Below are 18,121 nucleotides of genomic sequence, written 5' to 3'. Positions count from 1 at the left end.
TTACACTACCCCCAGGCTAAAAGCCACAGGGCAAGAGCCCTTTATCTCTCACCCTTCAGCTCGCGCCTCCAGCAAGGCACAGCTTAATAATGCAAAGAGGGTGGGGCCTCAGTCTGCCCCAGGAACACAGCCACTCCTAATCAATCAGCAACAATCACCTTCAGCCCACTCAAACCAAACAAACAGCAGTTCCCCAGCAACCACAAACTCAGAATTTTCAGCAATCACACAGTCACACAAACTCAGAAATTCTCAGCAACTCCCCCAGCTGTTTGGAAAGCCAAACCTCACCCTTATAGCACTTCTTATTTTTTTTATTTATTCTTATCTGCTCTCTCTCAGAGCTCTTGCAGCTGCTGGAATCGCCTTGGGTCAGCCATAGCTCTGGCAGAGGTTGTCCTTGAAAGGGCAGCTGCTGTGAGAGTCCTCTTAGCGCTACCCACCTCACAGGGTGTCTGTTGTGGGGGAGGAAAGTAGAGAAGATTGCGAGCCGCTCTGAGACTCTGAGATTCAGAGTGGAGAGCGGGATATAAATCCAATATCTTCTTCTTCAATATCTTCTTCCTTGTTGGCTGGGAGTTACTTGATTGTTGAGGAAAAGTTAAATTACTGAGGAAGGCTATTCAGTGGGTCCCATACCTCCTTCCACTGATACGTGAACATGAAAAGATGGTGGAATTGTGCGAGCAAGGGGTCCATCAGCCCTCCTGCATTCCCAGCTACCTTGAAAATAGAGATCAAGAGCTGCAGCAATTAAAATGTTTATTGAATAATGTAATAAGTGAATAAACTGTTGCCCTGATAAGCCCTTTTCAAACACACATTTCAGAAGGCAAGCAATCATGTGTGCATCCTGGCAATATTTATGGTCACCATGTTGTCTGGTGGGGCACTGAGTGGATTTTCAGCTTTGGTATGCACGTAGCAGAACGCTGCAAGTTAGAGTTCCATGTCGCATGTACAGAGGCTTTATGTGCATGCAAAATCCATGCATTACCCCTTTCAGTCAACATGACATCCATGGATATTGGAGGATCACAGGGTAGCACATACTCCTGATACATGTGATTAGCAGGCTGCTTGTAGACATGATTGTGATATCTGAGAAGAGCTATAGAAAAAGTCTTTCCCATCCATTGTTTGCTGCTGATGAAATAATACTAATTGGGTGTTTGTATGACTACTTTGCAGGGCCTACTTACCTCTGGGAGACATTGGCGTCACAAAAATGGCATGGAAAGGGTTATCTTTGTTCCCTCAACCAAATTGGGCTTCGAGAGCCAGTTTGGTGTAGCAGTTAAGTGCGTGGACTCTTATCTGGGAGAACCGGGTTTGATTCCCCACTCCTCCACTTGCACCTGCTGGAATAGCCTTGGGTCAGCCATGGCTCTCACAGAGGTTGCCCTTGAAAGGGCAGCTGCTGTGAAAGCCCTCTCAGCCCCACCCACCTCACAGGGTGTCTGTTGTGAGGGGAGAAGATATAGGAGATTGTAAGCCACTCTGAGTCTGTGATTCAGAAAGAAGGGTGGAGTATAAATCTGCAATTCTTCTTCTTTATTGCTGCAGTCCACCATTTTGGACCAATTTATCTAACATATGTTTGTATTTTTTTGTATTTGTGTGGGTGTGCATACATGCATGCCTGAAAGTCATGGTGGCTTCTGGAGCCTCCTACTGGCGCATGGAGGAAGTTCAGAGAAGTGGCTTGATACAGCCTGCCCCTGCCTCCTGGTTGCTGGTATTCCAAGGAGGCCTCCCATCCAAGTACTCGCCAAGGTCATCCCTGCTTAGCTTCTGAGATCTGATAAGATTGGGCTTGCCTGGGCTCTCCAGCTCAGGGTATAGCTAACATATTCTCAATTTCCCCCTGCTTTTTTGTCATTACTGGCTTTCTGTCTTCTCATTTCCCTTCCCTTATTGGCAACATGCAGCACCTGAAACAGAAGGTATTAGAGCCACCAGGTGAAACATAAAATATGACAGTTTGATGTTGCGTTAATTCTGTGGAGCGGGGTAGGGATTTTTAAACAATTGTACCGGCAATTGAGTTAAACCTTCAACTCTTTGAATGCTTGGTCATTTAGGGCCTGTGAGTTATTTTGATTTAAATGATGTGGGTGATAAACAAGCCCTCTGCATCTTTCATTATTCAGTATTTTATTTAAAAAGAATCCATAACCTGCATCAGCATGGCTGGCATTCCCTAAACGTCCAGTCACTGTAATTTTTTAAATGACTAATGCCAAATACATCTAGCTTTGTAAGTAATCCATTCCTGTAATGCTGCATAGGAAATTTATCGTAAATTAAATCACAGGACCCCAGTAAAATCCTGGGAAATTAAAAGGGCTCTTGTGAAGAACAAGAATCAATGAAAGTTTAGACCAGTCTTCAAGACTCTTAAATATTAAAATTTGTTGCAAACCCACAAGAAAAGAAGAAGAGATTGAATTTATATCCCGCTCTTCACTACTCGAAGGAGTCTCAGAGCGGCTTACAATCTCCTTTCCCTTCCCTTCCCCTCCCCACAACAGACACCCTGTGAGATAGGTTGGGGCTGAGACCTCTGACAGAGACTGCTCTTGCCACAACAGCTTCTGAGAGAGTTATGACTGACCTAAGGTCATTCCAGCAGCTGCATATGGAGGAGTGGGGAATCAAACCCAGTTCTCTCAGATAAGAGTCTGTGCACTTAACCACTACACCAAACTGGCTCTCAGAGGAGGGCTTGGAACCAATGGTCCCGTTGTGCCCATACAGCAGCAACAGCACCTCTGGCAGAATGGCTTTCCTTGGACCGATTCCCCCCTCCTTTTGCAGATTCCCAGTTTACAACCCCCCTCCATGCTGTACCTTCATGTTGCTATCACAACGGATCATAGTTCCATGGGACAGAAAGGCTGCGGGGGGGGGGGGGTGAGCAAATGGGGAAGTTGACTTCTTTGGGCACTACTCTACTCGCCCTGCAGAGGATCCAAGACTGCTTTTTTAATCCCAACAACCACAATCATTAAGGTTTGTAGCCTCGGTCCAGCTAAAGCTAATCAGGACAAAACCTTTCTGAAACAAATGTAAAAACAGTTAGGGCTGATTTAAATCCCACACTTTCATAGGAGTTCATTGCACAATCGTTTGCCTATTTTCTCTAGGAAATAAATAAGAGCTTGCCTACATCCCAGGCTTGTACACAGGATTGTAGACATAATGGCAGCTAACTTCAGCTGGATGAGGCCTTTTGAGTATAATTCATAGGGCTTTTTTTGTAGCAGGAACGCCTTTGCATGTAAGGCCACACACCCCTGATTAGGCTTCCCAATCCCCAGGTCCCAGCGGGGGATCCCCTGGTTTTACAGGCTTCCCCCCTCCCCCAGCCAGCTGGCCGGAGGGGGAAGCTCCACCCCCACAGCCATTATGCACCTCCAGGAACGATTCCCATAGGGAATGATGGGGAATTGATCCGCGGGTGTCAGGGGCTCTGGGAAGGCTGTTTTTTGAGGAAGAGGTGCCAAATTTTCCATATAGCATCTAGTGCCTCTCCCCAAAATACCTCCCAAGTTTCAAAAGGATTGGACCAGGGGGTCCAATTCTATGAGCCCCAAAAGAAGGTGCCCCTATCCTTCATTATTTTCTATGGAAGGAAGGCATTCTAAAAGGTGTGCTGTCCCTTTAAATGTGATGGCCACAACTCCCTTGGAGTTCAATTATGCTTGTCACACCCTTGCTACTGGCTCCGCCCCCAATGTCTCCTGGCTCCACCCCCAAAGTCTCCTGGCTCCACCCCCAAACTCCCCAGATATTTCTTGAATTGGACTTGGCAACCCTGCCCCTGGTGCAGCCAATCCTCCTGGAGCTTACAGGGCTCTTAGTACAGGGCCTACTCTGAGCTCTAGGAAGATTGGCTACATCAGGGTGTGTGGCCTAACATGCAATGGAGTTCCTGGAAAGTAGCAAAATGAGGTGGAAGAATCTTGTGGTGGTGGAATGACTTCTAACACTTCAGACTGCAGGTAAAGCAAGACATAGCTGTCAATATAAAACCACATTGGGTATTAAAAGCAAAACAAAAGCTAGCACTCAGGGAGAAATGCTGTCAGTCCCAGCATACTTCTGACTGTACTATTATTCCTTTTGCCAGGAGTTGTTTGCAGCATTCAGAAATGTAACCCTAAACCACCACCATCGGTCGTCTGTCAGCCCATTTTACCACCTTAGAATTCTAACACCTCATGCTTAACTCATGCATATAGACCAGGGATGGCCAAACTTGCTTATTGTAAGAGCCACAAAGAATAAATGTCAGATGTTTGAGAGCCACAAGGGAGGGAGGGGGGTAAGGGAGGGAGGGAGAGAGAGAGAGGAAGGGAGAGAGGAAGGGAGGAAGGAAGGTATAGGGGGAGGGGAGGGGAGATGCAACTTTAAGAGCATTCGCCATTGGCAAAGTGATTTAAAGAAAGAAATGCCTTCTCTAAGCTGGCTGACGGGGTGGTGGGGACTTTGAGAGTCACACAATACATGTGAAAGAGCCATATGTGGCTCCCAAGCTGCAATTTGGCCACCCCTTGCTAAACTTTTTCACAGAGATAAAATGTTAAAGCGGAAATTATGTGGGTTACATAATGCCTTCATTTTGCATGTTTACAGGCTCAAAACTCTGCCTTTCCTCATGCTGCAAATAGAACACGAACAGTCAGTACATTAAATTGTCCTCAGGACTATTGTTTGCCTGAGCTCCAATACCGACCCTCTGCTTTGACATCCGCATCTCTGTGTATCAGAACATTGAGGTTGCCCTGCTCTTCCAAGAAAAAGCCTCCAGCCTCCAATTCCAAGCCACTCTCTGCATGATGAATATTGTCAGCTATAAAACCAGCCAGGGCTGCTTCCTGGAATTTTCCTTCCCTGATGCATACTATAAACGTTTGACATTGTGAAGTGAAGTCAATGAACAGCAGAGGGCTGGAACAGGGAATTAATTTAGATCTTGTAGGGTTTATTGGGGGGGGGGGGTTGCCCCCCTCCCTAGCATATTGTCAGTAAGCAAGGTTCTGGAAAAGGGGGCGAAGAGTATCCATACAACTTTCATCATGTACCCAGGGCTTGTTTTTGTAGCAGGAATCTTTTGCATATTAGGCCACACGCCCCTGATGTAGCCAATCCTCCAAGAGCTTACAGTAGGCCCTATAATAAGAGCACTGAAGGCTCCAGGAGGATTGGCTACAATCAGGGGTGTGTGGCCTAATATGCAAAGGAGTTCCTGCTACAAAAAAAAAGGCTCTGCCTGAAACCATTTATGACAGAACATGAACATGGATTGAAGGACATGACAGTCTGAAGATCTGTTTGCTATTATCCCCTGTCTGACATAAGTAAGGACACTCCAGTTGAGCATTCTGAACTTCCAAACAACTGTCATGGCTACGGCATTCATTTTGCTCCCTCTGTTGGAAAAAATGGGGAAAGCTGGAAGAGATCCTCGAGTGCATCGGTCTCTGGGTCAGACAGCCTTTAAAAAACCCTGTATGCCTTTATTCTGACCTTTATAGCTACCAAAGGTGCATAGCCTCACAGTATCACAGCCTTGCAAGAAAGGAATCAGACAGGAAAAGTTGAGAAAATGACCAAAAAACTGAGGATTTTATATTTGATGCTTTTCTTTTATGTCTTCATTAGAAACGGTGTAATTATTTGCAACATTCTGAGGGTATGTGTTGCTTTTGTTTTTAAATTGAAGGCCATTCATTTAAAACATTTTAATACCACCTTCTCTGCCTAGTAGATCTGAGATGGCTTGCAAGACAAACGCATTGTATTTATTATTTATTTAAATACATTTGTGTGTGTGTGTGTGTGCTGTCATTGGCAACAAACCAGAAATAAAACCACATCGCAAATCACTCCCCATAAAGAAGACAGCCTATCAAATCTCCCATCCCCAAGCTAACTGTAGAAAACCAAACAGCAGGAAACCAATCAAATCAAATGAGAGTCCTTACAAACTAAATGCCCCTGGAAATTTTCTTGAATAAAACTCGATTGCAAAATTTCCAAAATATACAAAAGGAGACTGCTGCATATCACTCCACTGGTGTGCTATGTTTCTGTCTAAAAGACAGCACCTAGTAAACAGGTAGTAGTTGATGATTGTGAAGTCAGGTGAGACTTGGAGATACAACTGGTCTCCAATACTCCCTCTAAACTGTGGAGTCTTGTGAACAAAAATTCTATTTTGTGAGCTACTGGCATTAAAGTTGTGAGCAAGTGATTGGGCTACTGCATCAATTAGTTTGCTCTGGGGCCGTCCTTCCTGAGCGAAGACAAAAATGTGTAAGCTGCAGGTGAAAGAAATGTGAGCTAGCTCACAGTAACTCAGCTTAGAAGGAACACTGCTGGTCTCCAGACTATTGAGACCAGTTCCTCTGGAGAAAATGGCAGCTTTGGAGAGTGGATTATATAGCATCACTTCACTGTTGTGCTCCCTTCCTTTCTCAGGCTCTAAACCCCAATACCCTGGAATTCCCAAGCTGGAGTTCCCAAGAAGGTTTTTATACCTCACTGTTCTCTACCATAGGGAGTCTCAAAGTGGCTTACAATCTCCTTCCCTTTCCCTCCCCGCAACAGGCACCTTGCGAGGTAAGTGGAGTTGAGAGAGTTCTGAGGGAACTGTGACTGTCCCAAGGTCACCCAGCAGGCTTCATGTACATCCTGGCTCTCTAATCATGTTTCTGAGATCATTTTAAAGGCAGTTCCATGTTGAATGCATTGAAGCAATCCAAAACACAAATGACCAGAGCATATGTAATGAGTATATGTTTATAAATGATGAAATGGGCCGGTATATATAGACCAGCTATGCACACATGCAAAGCTCATGGATTCATTTACTTTTGAAATGAAAGATAATTGTCATGCCATTGTAAACATTGCTGATTTAAAACAACAGGAAGAAAAAACAAAGGGGGAAGAAACCCAAGCAGAGAAACAAGGTGGGTATTCAGAAACTTGAGTATAACAAATTTTAAAATATAAAAAAGAATTTATTATACAGTGTAACAATTAACTTTTTAAAAGAGAGACTCATAAACAATGTTAATATCAGAGCTTTTTTGTAGCAGGAATACCTTTGCACAGCACTTTTTTTGAGCAGGAACACACAGGAACACAGTTCCGGCTGGCTTGGTATCAGAGGTTGTGCCTAATATGCAAATGAGTCCCTGCTGAGCTTTTTCTACAAAAAAAGGCCTGTGTGAAACAATGCTGATGTCAGGGTGTGTGGCCTAATATGCAAATGAGTTCCTGCTGGGCTTTTCTGCAAAAAGCCTTGCATTTGCCTATTAGACCACGCCCTCCTGAAATAGCCAATCCTCTAAGAACTTACAGGGCTGTTAGTACAGTGCCTACTGTAAGCTCCAAGAGGATTGGCTACATCAGGGGCATGTGTCCTAATATGCAAAGGAGCTCCTGCTACAAAAAAAGCCCTGGCTAAAATCCAACCTATTGAACTTGAACGGAACATGGATCACATAATCTCATAAAGAGCTGCTAGACCAGATGTGTTTTGGCTCTGAGAGCCTTCTTCAGCAGCTTAAAACCAAAAAGCACACACTTAAAACCATTTATAACAGTTATGGGCCAAGCAGGTTTGGAGTATATCAATGTGAGGGGAGGCTCCATGTAAAAAGCAGGCCTGTGTATAATTCTGAGCCAATCCACAAAGAAGGCAAAGTCTCTCACTAGTTATTCTGTCTCTGGCCAAGTATCCATCATCTCTGTGGGCCCTGATGTAAAACCGTTACATTGTATAATAAATACTTTGCTATATTTTTAAATTTGTTATATTTAACCTTCTGTGTATCCACCTGATTAAAAACAACAAATATTCTTATTATACACTGCCCCCCCTCAGCCTTCTTAATTCTGAATGATCCCAAACTGGATGGACCGTATTACATCTTTGGCTCTCGCTCTTTCTAAAATAGCCTAGCCTAATGGCAACTGTAAATCAGCCCTCGCCAATATGCGATGCTCATTAGCAGACATATTCATGCTCTAACAATAGCCATTGATTCTAATGGAGAATGCCAGAGATTCGGAAGCTCATTTGGCTAGCAACTCAATACCCACACGGACTCAAAGTACGCAAACAAAATGCATATACTGATATTATGAAATGGTAAGCCTAATAAGCACAGTGGAGAATAGCCAATGCCTTCGACGTCCTTAGAGAAAATCGGTCTTTTTTTTTGCTTGGCGTTCATTCCAGGGTGAGAGCTGAGGAGGTGCAGACATAATGCAGAAAGGTGGAAGGACTGTCCGGGAGCCAACATAATGTTCCCAATCTTTTCAGCAATGTCAGGAGATGGCGAACATGCCAAAAGTTCATGCGCTCCCTGCTCCCATGCTAATTCCTCACTCCCTTCTACAGTTTGGTCATAGTCATTTTGTCTCCCAGTGCACTGTTCACACCCTGGTTTGCAATTCTTGTTAGACGTGCAATACTAATCAAGACAGGCCAAGATTAACTCCAGTGGTGCACCATGTTACGAAGGGGGAAGAAGAAAAGTTGTTTTTCTACTCTGCTTTTCTCTACCTCAAGTAGGGTTGCCAAGTCCAATTCAAGAAATATCTGGGGACTTTGGGGGTGGAGCCATGAGACATTGGGGCGGAGCCAGGAACAAGAGTGTGACAAGCATAATTGAACTCCAAGGGAGTTCTGGCCATCACATTTAAGGGGACAGCACACCTTTTTAAATGTCTTCCTTCCATAGGAAATAATGAAGGATAGGGGCACCTTCTTTTGGGGCTCATTGAATTGGACCCCCTGGTCCAATCATTTTGAAACTTGGGGGGTACTTTGAGGAGAGGCACTAGATACTATACTGAAAATTTGGTGCCTCTACCTCAAAAAACAGCTCCCCCAGAGCCCCTGAAACCTCCAGATCAATTCCCCATTATACCCTATGAGAATCGATCTCCACATAGAGAATAATGAAGTGCTCAGTTTCTGGCAACTCTGAAGTGAAGGATTGGCCTCTCTACTCATGAGTTGCTGCCAACTTCTTCAAAGTAACACAGACACACCATCCCAAGAGGAAGCTTTTCAATCGGAGCCTGAAGCCTCCAGAGGAGGAAAAGCACATGGTCCTCTGGGGGCAGAGCTTCCCCCCGCCGGTGAGCTGACTAGGGATGGGAAGGAGTCGGGGAAAGCGGAAGAACCCCTGCTGGGACCTGGGGATTGACAAGCCTAACCTCAAGGAGTCTCAAAGTGGCCTACAGTCTCCTTCCCTTCCTCTCCCTACAACAAGTACCTTGTGGGGTAGGTGGGGCTGAGAGAACTATGACTGGCCCAAGGTCACCCAGTAGACTTAATGTGGAGGAGTGAGGGATCAAACTTGGTTCTCCAGATTAGAACCCACCACTCCTAATCATGACACTATGATGGCTTTCAGTGATAGACAGGCCTTAGTTTCAGTAGGAGTTCACAGGAGCACAGCTCCTGAACCTTTTTGATGGCCTCCCTTCCTCCTCTCCACCTACTTGTCCATTGAATAGTAGGCGTAGCTGCATAACAATCCCTGGATTAGGAGAGGGGTCAGCCAGCCAGCCACCAGAGGCTTTGCCATTCCCCCAGTAGCCCTCATTAACCCCTGGAGAAGTCCACACCACCCTTCTTATGTAATTTTGAGCAGTGGGTGGCTTGCTGGCCTTTTACCCATGTGGGGAGAGCCTCAGGAGAGCCCCAGGAGAGCGAGGCCTGCTTGGGCTAGCTGGCTCTTTAGCCAGCCCAAACAGGCCTCGCTCACCTGGGGCTCTCCTTTCTTGCATTGGGTTTTCTCTACCTGGTTGGGGGTGGGGCGGCATATGCTAATGAGTTATGCTAATGAACTCCACCACGTATTTTTCTACAAAATGATCCCTGGTGTTAGAGCATCTGTTATGCACACAGAAGGTAATAGGATCAATCCTTGGTGTTTCCAGTTAAAAGGATCAGGTAGCAGGTTATGAGAAAGACTCTACTTGGGGCCCTGGGAAGCTGCTGCCAGTCAAAGTAAAAGTGATTCAGCCCCCAAGTTGCATGTTTGATACCCCTGGGCTAGATGGACCAGTGGTCTATGTGGCACTTTCATGAGTGCTTATTTTTAATCTTTATTAGGCAATCGTATTGTTATGTCTGTGTTAAGCTAGAGTGGTAGACTTGGAACACACTCTCGTCCAGGACATTAACAGTAGGCTTGCCAGTCCCCAGGTCTCAACAGGGGATTCCCTGGTTTTGCAGGCTCCTTCCCAGCACCAACCAGTTGGTGGATGGGGGAAAGTCCTGCCCCAACAGCCATAGGGTTGCCAAGTCCAATTTAAGAAATATCTGGGGACTTTGGGGGTGGAGCCAGGAGACTTTGGGGGTGGAGCCAGGAGACATTGGGGTGGAGCCAAGAGCAAGGGTGTGGCAAGCATAATTGAACTCCAAGGGAGTTCTGGCCATCACATTTAAAGTGACTGCACAAATTTTTAAATGCATTCCTTCCATAGGAAATAATGAAGGATAGGGGCACCTTCTTTTGGGGCTCATAGAATTGGACCCCCTGGTCCAATCTTTTTGAAACTTGGTAAGTATTTTGGGGCGAGGTACTAGATGCTATACTGAAAATTTGGTGTCTCTAGCTCAAAAAACAGCCCCCCCAGAGCCCCCGATACCCGTGGTTCAATTCCCCATCATTCCCTATGGGAATCGTTCATGGAGGTGCGTGATGGCTCTGGGGGCGGGGCTTCCCCCGCCGGCCAGCTGGCTGGGGGAGGGGGGAAGCCTGTAAAACTGGGGGATCCCCCTCTGGGACCTGGGGATTGGGAAGCCTAAACAGCCACCATGCATCTTTAAACCTTGGCAGGCTTAGAAGATGCTTAGAACTATTTGTGTTTTGGAACATGTGAGTGCCTTTAAATCTCAGCAGCAGGAAAGCAGGGGCAGGCAAAGCAGGCAAAGCCATGAGCGTGTGAAGCTGTGAGAAAGGCAGAGAGCAGAGTCCCTCTGTTTTGCATTTGCTTCAGAAGTCATTTCTATAGTAAAATGGATAGGAAAGAGTTAGCTAGAACCTGATTATCGGATGGAGGAAAACTCCACCACCCCAGGCTGCTCTCCTTTACTGTTCCTGTATGAAGAAGTTCAAAGCTCAAACCTTCAGATATTATCCATCTATTAACCATCTAAACCTCATTCCATTGTCCCTTAATTTTTCTGTCAATTTTTTATATGTTCTTTTTCCCCCTTTTAAAAACATCTGAAGTCCACACAAATAAAATGTCCAATAGTATTTATCTTGTTATCCTCTTCCCAATTGATTCCAACATTTTTTTAATGTCCCGAATACTTTAAAAACAATATTTTAATTTTGACCTCCAAGCAATGGCCGCCGATGTTTCTCAATGGTATATATATTCCTAGAGTAGGTTTTCCATCCGCTACTTCCTACTTTACTTGCCACCAAGTCTCATTCTCACTGGTAAGGAGATCTTACGATACTTGACGTACTTCCTGTATTGCTTGAATGTGCTGCAGGTCTGTGACGTTGGTGCTCTTTTTTCAAAACCGCAAGTAGACCAAACAATAAATTCCTTTCCACTTTTTAGCACTGTCCTTTATAATCCAAATTTCACCTCTTCCTCCCTTCTTCTTCCAAACTTTCTAGATTTTCATTTCCCACCTCTTAGATTTATTCCATTAAGCTGTAAATAGTCTCGGAATGAAAGATAGTAATCTGTACCTTCTCTTCCAATTATCCAAGTTCCCACCGGTCTTGCGTAGCATTAGATGTTTAGCAATGTCCAAGAAGGTTAGGATTCTGTCGAGCTTATGTCAAATAAATGACTCTGAAAACTTCTGCAGATGATGCAAATGCAACTATTCCCAGAGACCCCTCAAAGCCTCAAAAGAATCCCCCCCCCCGGAACTCCCTTTTAGCCAAGGTAAATCTCCTCAAAGTTTCCTGTGCATATCTTGGATTAATCTCTGACAGAGAAAAATAGGCAGTAGGCATTAACTCGCCTTCCACTACCCCGAACAGAAGTTCCAGCCTGCTCACGTTATGAGAAGCAGCTCAGCTCGACATTTTCCTCCCCCGAAAGTCTCCCGCTAGAGAACTTTGTTGAACCTGTGGGCACTTCTGGAATGTTGGGGGAAATTACAAACCATCACAAAATGGCTGCCATGGAGAGGCACACTACCCAATGGCTGCCAAGGGGTTCTGTAGGACCAATCACACCAAGCTGAAAAGTTGTAAGCCAAGTATCTTCCTAAAATGGAGGCAGCTGTTTCCAAATAGACACAAATGTGATGCCTCTTGGACTCTTCTCAAGCATCTTCTGTACCAGCGAGGTAGAGGAAAGCCAGTATTATCTCTTTCCTCTGATGAAGAAGAAAGTGGGCACCATGCAATCCATTGGCAGGCACCACATTGGGGATCACTGGACTAAAGCACAGGGAGCTGCAGCTGGGGTAGGAATCTAAGACACACACAACAGCATGAGCAAGTTTGGTGTAGTGGTTAAATGTGTGGGCTGTTATCTGGGAGAACCAGGTTTGATTCCCCACTCCTCCACTTGCAGCTGCTAGAATGGCCTTGGGTCAGCTATAGCTCTCGTAGGAGTTGTCCTTGAAAGAGCAGCTGCTGTTAGAGCTCTCTCAGCTCCACCTACCTCACAGGGTGTCTGTTGTGGGGGAGGAAGATAAAAGAGATTGTGACTGCTCGGAGATTCAGAGTATAGGGCAGGATATAAATCCAATATCTTCAATATCAATATCTTCATGTGAGTGGAAGTGCCTTCATGCCAAGCCATTATGTTGTATGTTCCTTGCAAGAAATCCTATTATACAGTCCTTATCTGCTGCTATAGGAAAGGGAATAAACTTTTACAAAACAACTTCATCCCTTCTTCCAGAGGATAACCTGTTTTGTTGAACTGATTAACATTCTGTTCTGATGAATAATGGATGTAACAAGTCTTATCCCAGATGATTATGAACAATAGGCAAACTAATAATCAGGTCCTTGGGTGTGCAGATAAGAGCATAATGCCCTGGATCCTTTACCTCATAGGACCCTCATTTTGTTAGTATTTGTTCCCCCATTTTGTACATATGCACACCTCAGCATGGGCCTAGGAATAACAGATGGAGACTATATTGAACTAATATCAGGTGGCGATGAGTGGTTAAGAGCAGCAGACTCTAATTTAGAGAATGGGATCCGATTCCTCAACTCCTTACTTGAAGCCAGCCGGGACAAACCACTTCACTCTCAGCCTAAAAATTAGCTTAGCTCGCTGCCTAGTGGTGCAAAAAAATAAAAGAGCTACAGCTTCAGGCAGCCAAACAATCCTTTGGGATCTCCTGCCTATTCCACCACACATAATGCCATATGATAATTTAAATTTACACTACGGGCAGGGGTGGAATTCTAGCAGGAGCAGCTTTGCATATTAGGCCACACCCTTCTGATGTAGCCAATTGACCAAGAGCTTACAAAAAAGAGCCTTGTAATCTCTTGGAGGATTGGCTACATCAGGGGTGTGTGGCCAAATAAGCAAAGGAGCTCCTGCTAGAATTCCACCCCTGACTAAGAGTGTAAAGGAATGCAGGGCAGCTCCTCCATCAGTTATGCAAAAGCCCACCCTAAGAGGGATTTTAGTCAAGGGCCAATTTCCCTAATGATCTCAGAGCCACCTTTCAGACAATCTGATCTAAACAAATGACCCAGATATCCAAAACAATAAGCAACGGGAGATCCCAGCTCCATAATTTAACAGTTTCTGTCCTTCCTTTATCGTGCCCAGTGCCCAGTTATAGTTCTAACTTTCAGGTCGTCCCAGGGGAACATTTTGATACATTTAGTGCAAACAGGGAAAACTCCTCTCCACAATACAAAAGAAGAATTTCTTTTCAAACTTGCTCATTTCCAGAAAGGTGTCTTTTTATGACTCTTGCATTCTGACGCCGACACACCTTCCCCTCTTCTCTCTTGGCAAAAGGGAATAAAGAGTTACCCTTCAGCTCCAGATCAGATTCATCCAATTACCCTGGCTTCATGGTTGGCCTCTTAGCTCTAGGGACCCATTTTGCTGTGCTTTCTTCCCTTGCCTGGTCAGTTAAGAACATAAGAGAAGCCATGTTGGATCAGGCCAACGGCCCATCAAGTCCAACACTCTGTGTCACACAGTGGCAAAAAATTTTATATACACACATACACTGTGGCTAATAGCCACTGATGGACCTGTGCTCCATATTTTTATCTAAACCCCTCTTGAAGGTGGCTATACTTGTGGCCGCCACCACCTCCTGTGGCAGTGAATTCCACATGTTAATCACCCTTTGGGTGAAGAAGTACTTCCTTTTATCCGTTTTAACCTGTCTGCTCAGCAATTTCATCGAATGCCCATGAGTTCTTGTATTGTGAGAAAGGGAGAAAAGTACTTCTTTCTCTACTTTCTCCATCCCATGCATTATCTTGTAAACCTCTATCATGTCACCCCGCAGTCGACGTTTCTCCAAGCTAAAGAGTCCCAAGCGTTTCAACCTTTCTTCATAGGGAAAGTTTCAAGCTCCTGAAGCTACTTTATCACTGCCAAGGACAACCCCCCCCCCTTCCTATGTCTTGTTTTCCCCTTTTAGTTTTCCCTTATACTTAGGTAGTTTATTAGGAAAAGGGTTGGGGTTTTTTGATTAACGCTTTTTTCCTTCTCTGCAAACCTTCATTTTACTCTGCAAATTGCTTAAATTTAATTTGGTTTCTTTTCCATTCATTCAATAAAACAATCTTTCTATTTATGAAAGCTTATTCCTCCTCATATTTTCAAGTCTTGGTCTGAATCTGGACCTGACATACTTAAGGTTAAGATCCCAAAGATGTTTTTACCTCCAAATACAAGTATTTGCTCCATGCTAGCTAGAGTATGCCTTTGCAGCTTACAAGACCTTCACGTGTATGCCAGTTTGTGTGACAAATGGGGCAATTCAAACATTTAAGAACATAAGAAAAGCCATCTCGGATCAGGCCAATGGCCCTTCCAGTCCAATATGCCATGTCACACAGTGGCCAAAAAAAAGGTGCCATCAGGAGGTCCACTAGTGGGGCCAGAACACTAGAAGCTCTTCCACTGTTGTCTCCCCTCCCCCAAGCACCAAAAATACAGACCATTACTGCCCCAGACAGAGAGTTCCATCTATACCCTGTGGCTATTAGCCACTGATGGATCTCTGCTCCATATGTTTATCTAGGGTTGCCAAGTCTAATTTAAGAAATATCTGGGGACTTTGGGGGTGGAGCCAGTACAATAAAGATATAACAGACTCTTGAGCAAGTCATTAATACCAATAAACGTCACAGTCAAGAATGGCTAAATGTGTTTATATCTTTATTGTACTTTTCTACTTTGGTATTACATCTGATGAATTTAAAAATATTTTCAACATTATATAAACTTTGTATGGTGAATGTATCTTGTTAAGATTCCACAGTAAATTTGGTGTGTTTAATCCCCAGTGAAGGGCAGGGTATCACCTGGTTTGGAGGCCCTCCCCCCGCTTCAGGGTTATCAGAAAATTGGGTGGGGGACTGGTCCCCATAGGGTATAATGGAGAATTAATTAATTCATAGATATCTGGGGCTCTGGGTGGACTGTTTTTTGAGGTAGAGACACCAAATTTTCACATGGCATTTGGCACCTCTCCTCAAAAAAAAAAATTCAAAAAGGTTGGACCAGGGGGTCCCATTCTATAAGCCCCCAATGTGAGCACATTTCAGATGTAGGTTTGAGAAAATGACAGACTGGTGTCAGATTTCAGCACTGCAAAGCTTAGATTTTGACAGCATATGTTACTTTGAATAAGTGAAGTGAGAAACAGGATCACGTGAGCCGTTTTCCCACTGACCTTACTCCGGAACGATGTCCCTCTTCACCGCGCAGCGTCTGCGCGGATTTCCCACCAACTGCTGCGCACAACCAGGAAGAGCCGCGGCTTTTGCGTCGCAGATGTAAACCGCTAAAAACCAGTTTACATCTGCGACGCAAAAGCCGCGGCACTTCCTGGTTGTGCGCAGCAGTTGGTGGGAAATCCGCGCAGATGCTGCGCGGTGAAGAGGGACGTCGCTCCGGAGTAAGGTCAGTGGGAAAATGGCCTAAGTCTTGTTTTCAGGTAAATGTCAACATAGAGCGTATGCAGGTTGAACAGTCTGCACAGGATTTCTGTCTGCACTATTAGGAACCCAGTTTGAACAGAGTTTCTGATTGTACATGGAAAGCCATACATATTTATAATGGTATGTGTGAAAGCTAGGGACCCCAGACTTACCTGGGCCCTATTTGTGTGCCTGCAGGGGTGGAAGGTGATATAGCTCGATGTGGTTGGCGGGGTCAATGAGGCCTCCACAGCTGCACAAGTTCCCCTGGCCTGCCAAATCAGGATCAGTGTGGGATGGTCAGGGATGGGACCCTGGCTGGCTTACCTCAACAAAGGAGTTTTCCTTCAGGTCTGCCCAGCTCTGTAATTAAGTGTTTCTTAGGGCATATTAGTTTTATCTGACTTCTGAATGGAAATCCATTCTACTGAATTGTGCACTTTATTTAATTAACAAAAGGCATTTAGGTAATTACTTTTTAATTCCAGTGAATATACTACAAGAGAGATTCCTTGGAGAGCCAATGTCATTTCTGAAGAACAGAAGTAATCTGAGGTTTATATCTTTGCATGCATATTGGCCATCCTGCCTTAATAAAATACAATTATCCTATTTGGAGACTCATTTTGAATGATCTGATACATCGTTGTGCCTACATAATAAAGATCGGATTGGCTTTCCATTTTACATTAATTGTGAACAATTGCAAAAGATACCCTGCATATATATGCGCTGGCAATTAAGGCTTAAGGCAGACATGACATGTATTTAGCACAGATAAAACTATATCTAATGTTAGGGGGTTTTGCTAGAGAAACACCTCAGTATTTGGAAACTAGAAAATCTTCTAGCCAATTTTTATTCAGTGGCACTGAAATCAACAACTTGTTTAAATTTGGGGCTCCCTGGTTTTTAGAAAACCCAACAATCTTCTCCCAGACTCATTTTTTTTAAAAAAAATTACTATTGAAATCGCACCTGTGTGAGTAGTGTGAATAATGATGTCTCAAAATTTAAGGGAGGTTTTGTTGTTGTTGTTGTTCCCCGCTGAATTAACATTTGTGGATTTCATAATATTCCCCATTACTATCTGTACTAATCTTGTACATGGGCCTAAAGGAAGCGAAGGTAGATGGTGCTTATTAAAGCACTAAATAATGGCTCAGAAGATTCACAGCGTAAAAAAAACCCCCCAAAAGATAACAATGAAGAGATTGCAGCAGGAGGACTCAGGTACCTTATTCTCCACAGCAATGTGATGAGTTGGTGGAAGGGAGAGATGTTTTGGCAGGCTTTCTGCTGCACTTCAGTGCCACCACTGCAGGTGGCCAAAAGAAAGTATTGCAGCTTGCTGCTCCATAGCAGTCTTAGGCAAAAAACCCCCCAGATGTACCAGTACTAGCTGTGTAGTTAAAAATGTACACCAAATTTCCTATATGTTTTAAATCTTTTTTCAAAGGAGAAAAAAAAAATGTTCTCCAATAAGTAAGAGAGTTGGAATCTATTTTAGTCGGTGGTGGTCTCTGTAATCTGTACAGTTAAAGAACTGTAATTTGGAACATAACATGAAACGCTTAGCCCATGCTGGGTCATGGGTGTGGGATTGGATTTGTAGTTAGATGTGCATTGCGGGGGGGCTCCTCTTAAAAAGCAGTCTTTCATTCTGTGCTGTGAGGAAGCATCACTGCAAGGGGGAGACGGAACTTCCTGTTTCCCTCCCAGTCTGTTATTGCTAGTGGAAACTGGGGACTTTTTGACTCTTCGTCTCCACTAAAAAGCCCCAACGCTACCCTTTTTGCTGGAAAAGCAAAGTGTGAAGCAAACAGGAAGTTCCTTTTTCGCCACCAGCAGAACTCTCTCACAGCATAGAATGAACAAGCACTTTTTAAGGCGAGCTTCCCTGAAGTACATCTGACTGTGAGTCTGGTTATGTACCTATGAAGGATACTGTGTCAGTA

This window comes from Heteronotia binoei, chromosome 3, assembly GCF_032191835.1.
Source record: "Heteronotia binoei isolate CCM8104 ecotype False Entrance Well chromosome 3, APGP_CSIRO_Hbin_v1, whole genome shotgun sequence".
In the NCBI taxonomy this organism is placed as follows: domain Eukaryota; kingdom Metazoa; phylum Chordata; class Lepidosauria; order Squamata; family Gekkonidae; genus Heteronotia; species Heteronotia binoei.
Note: the sequence above shows the minus strand (reverse complement) of the source record.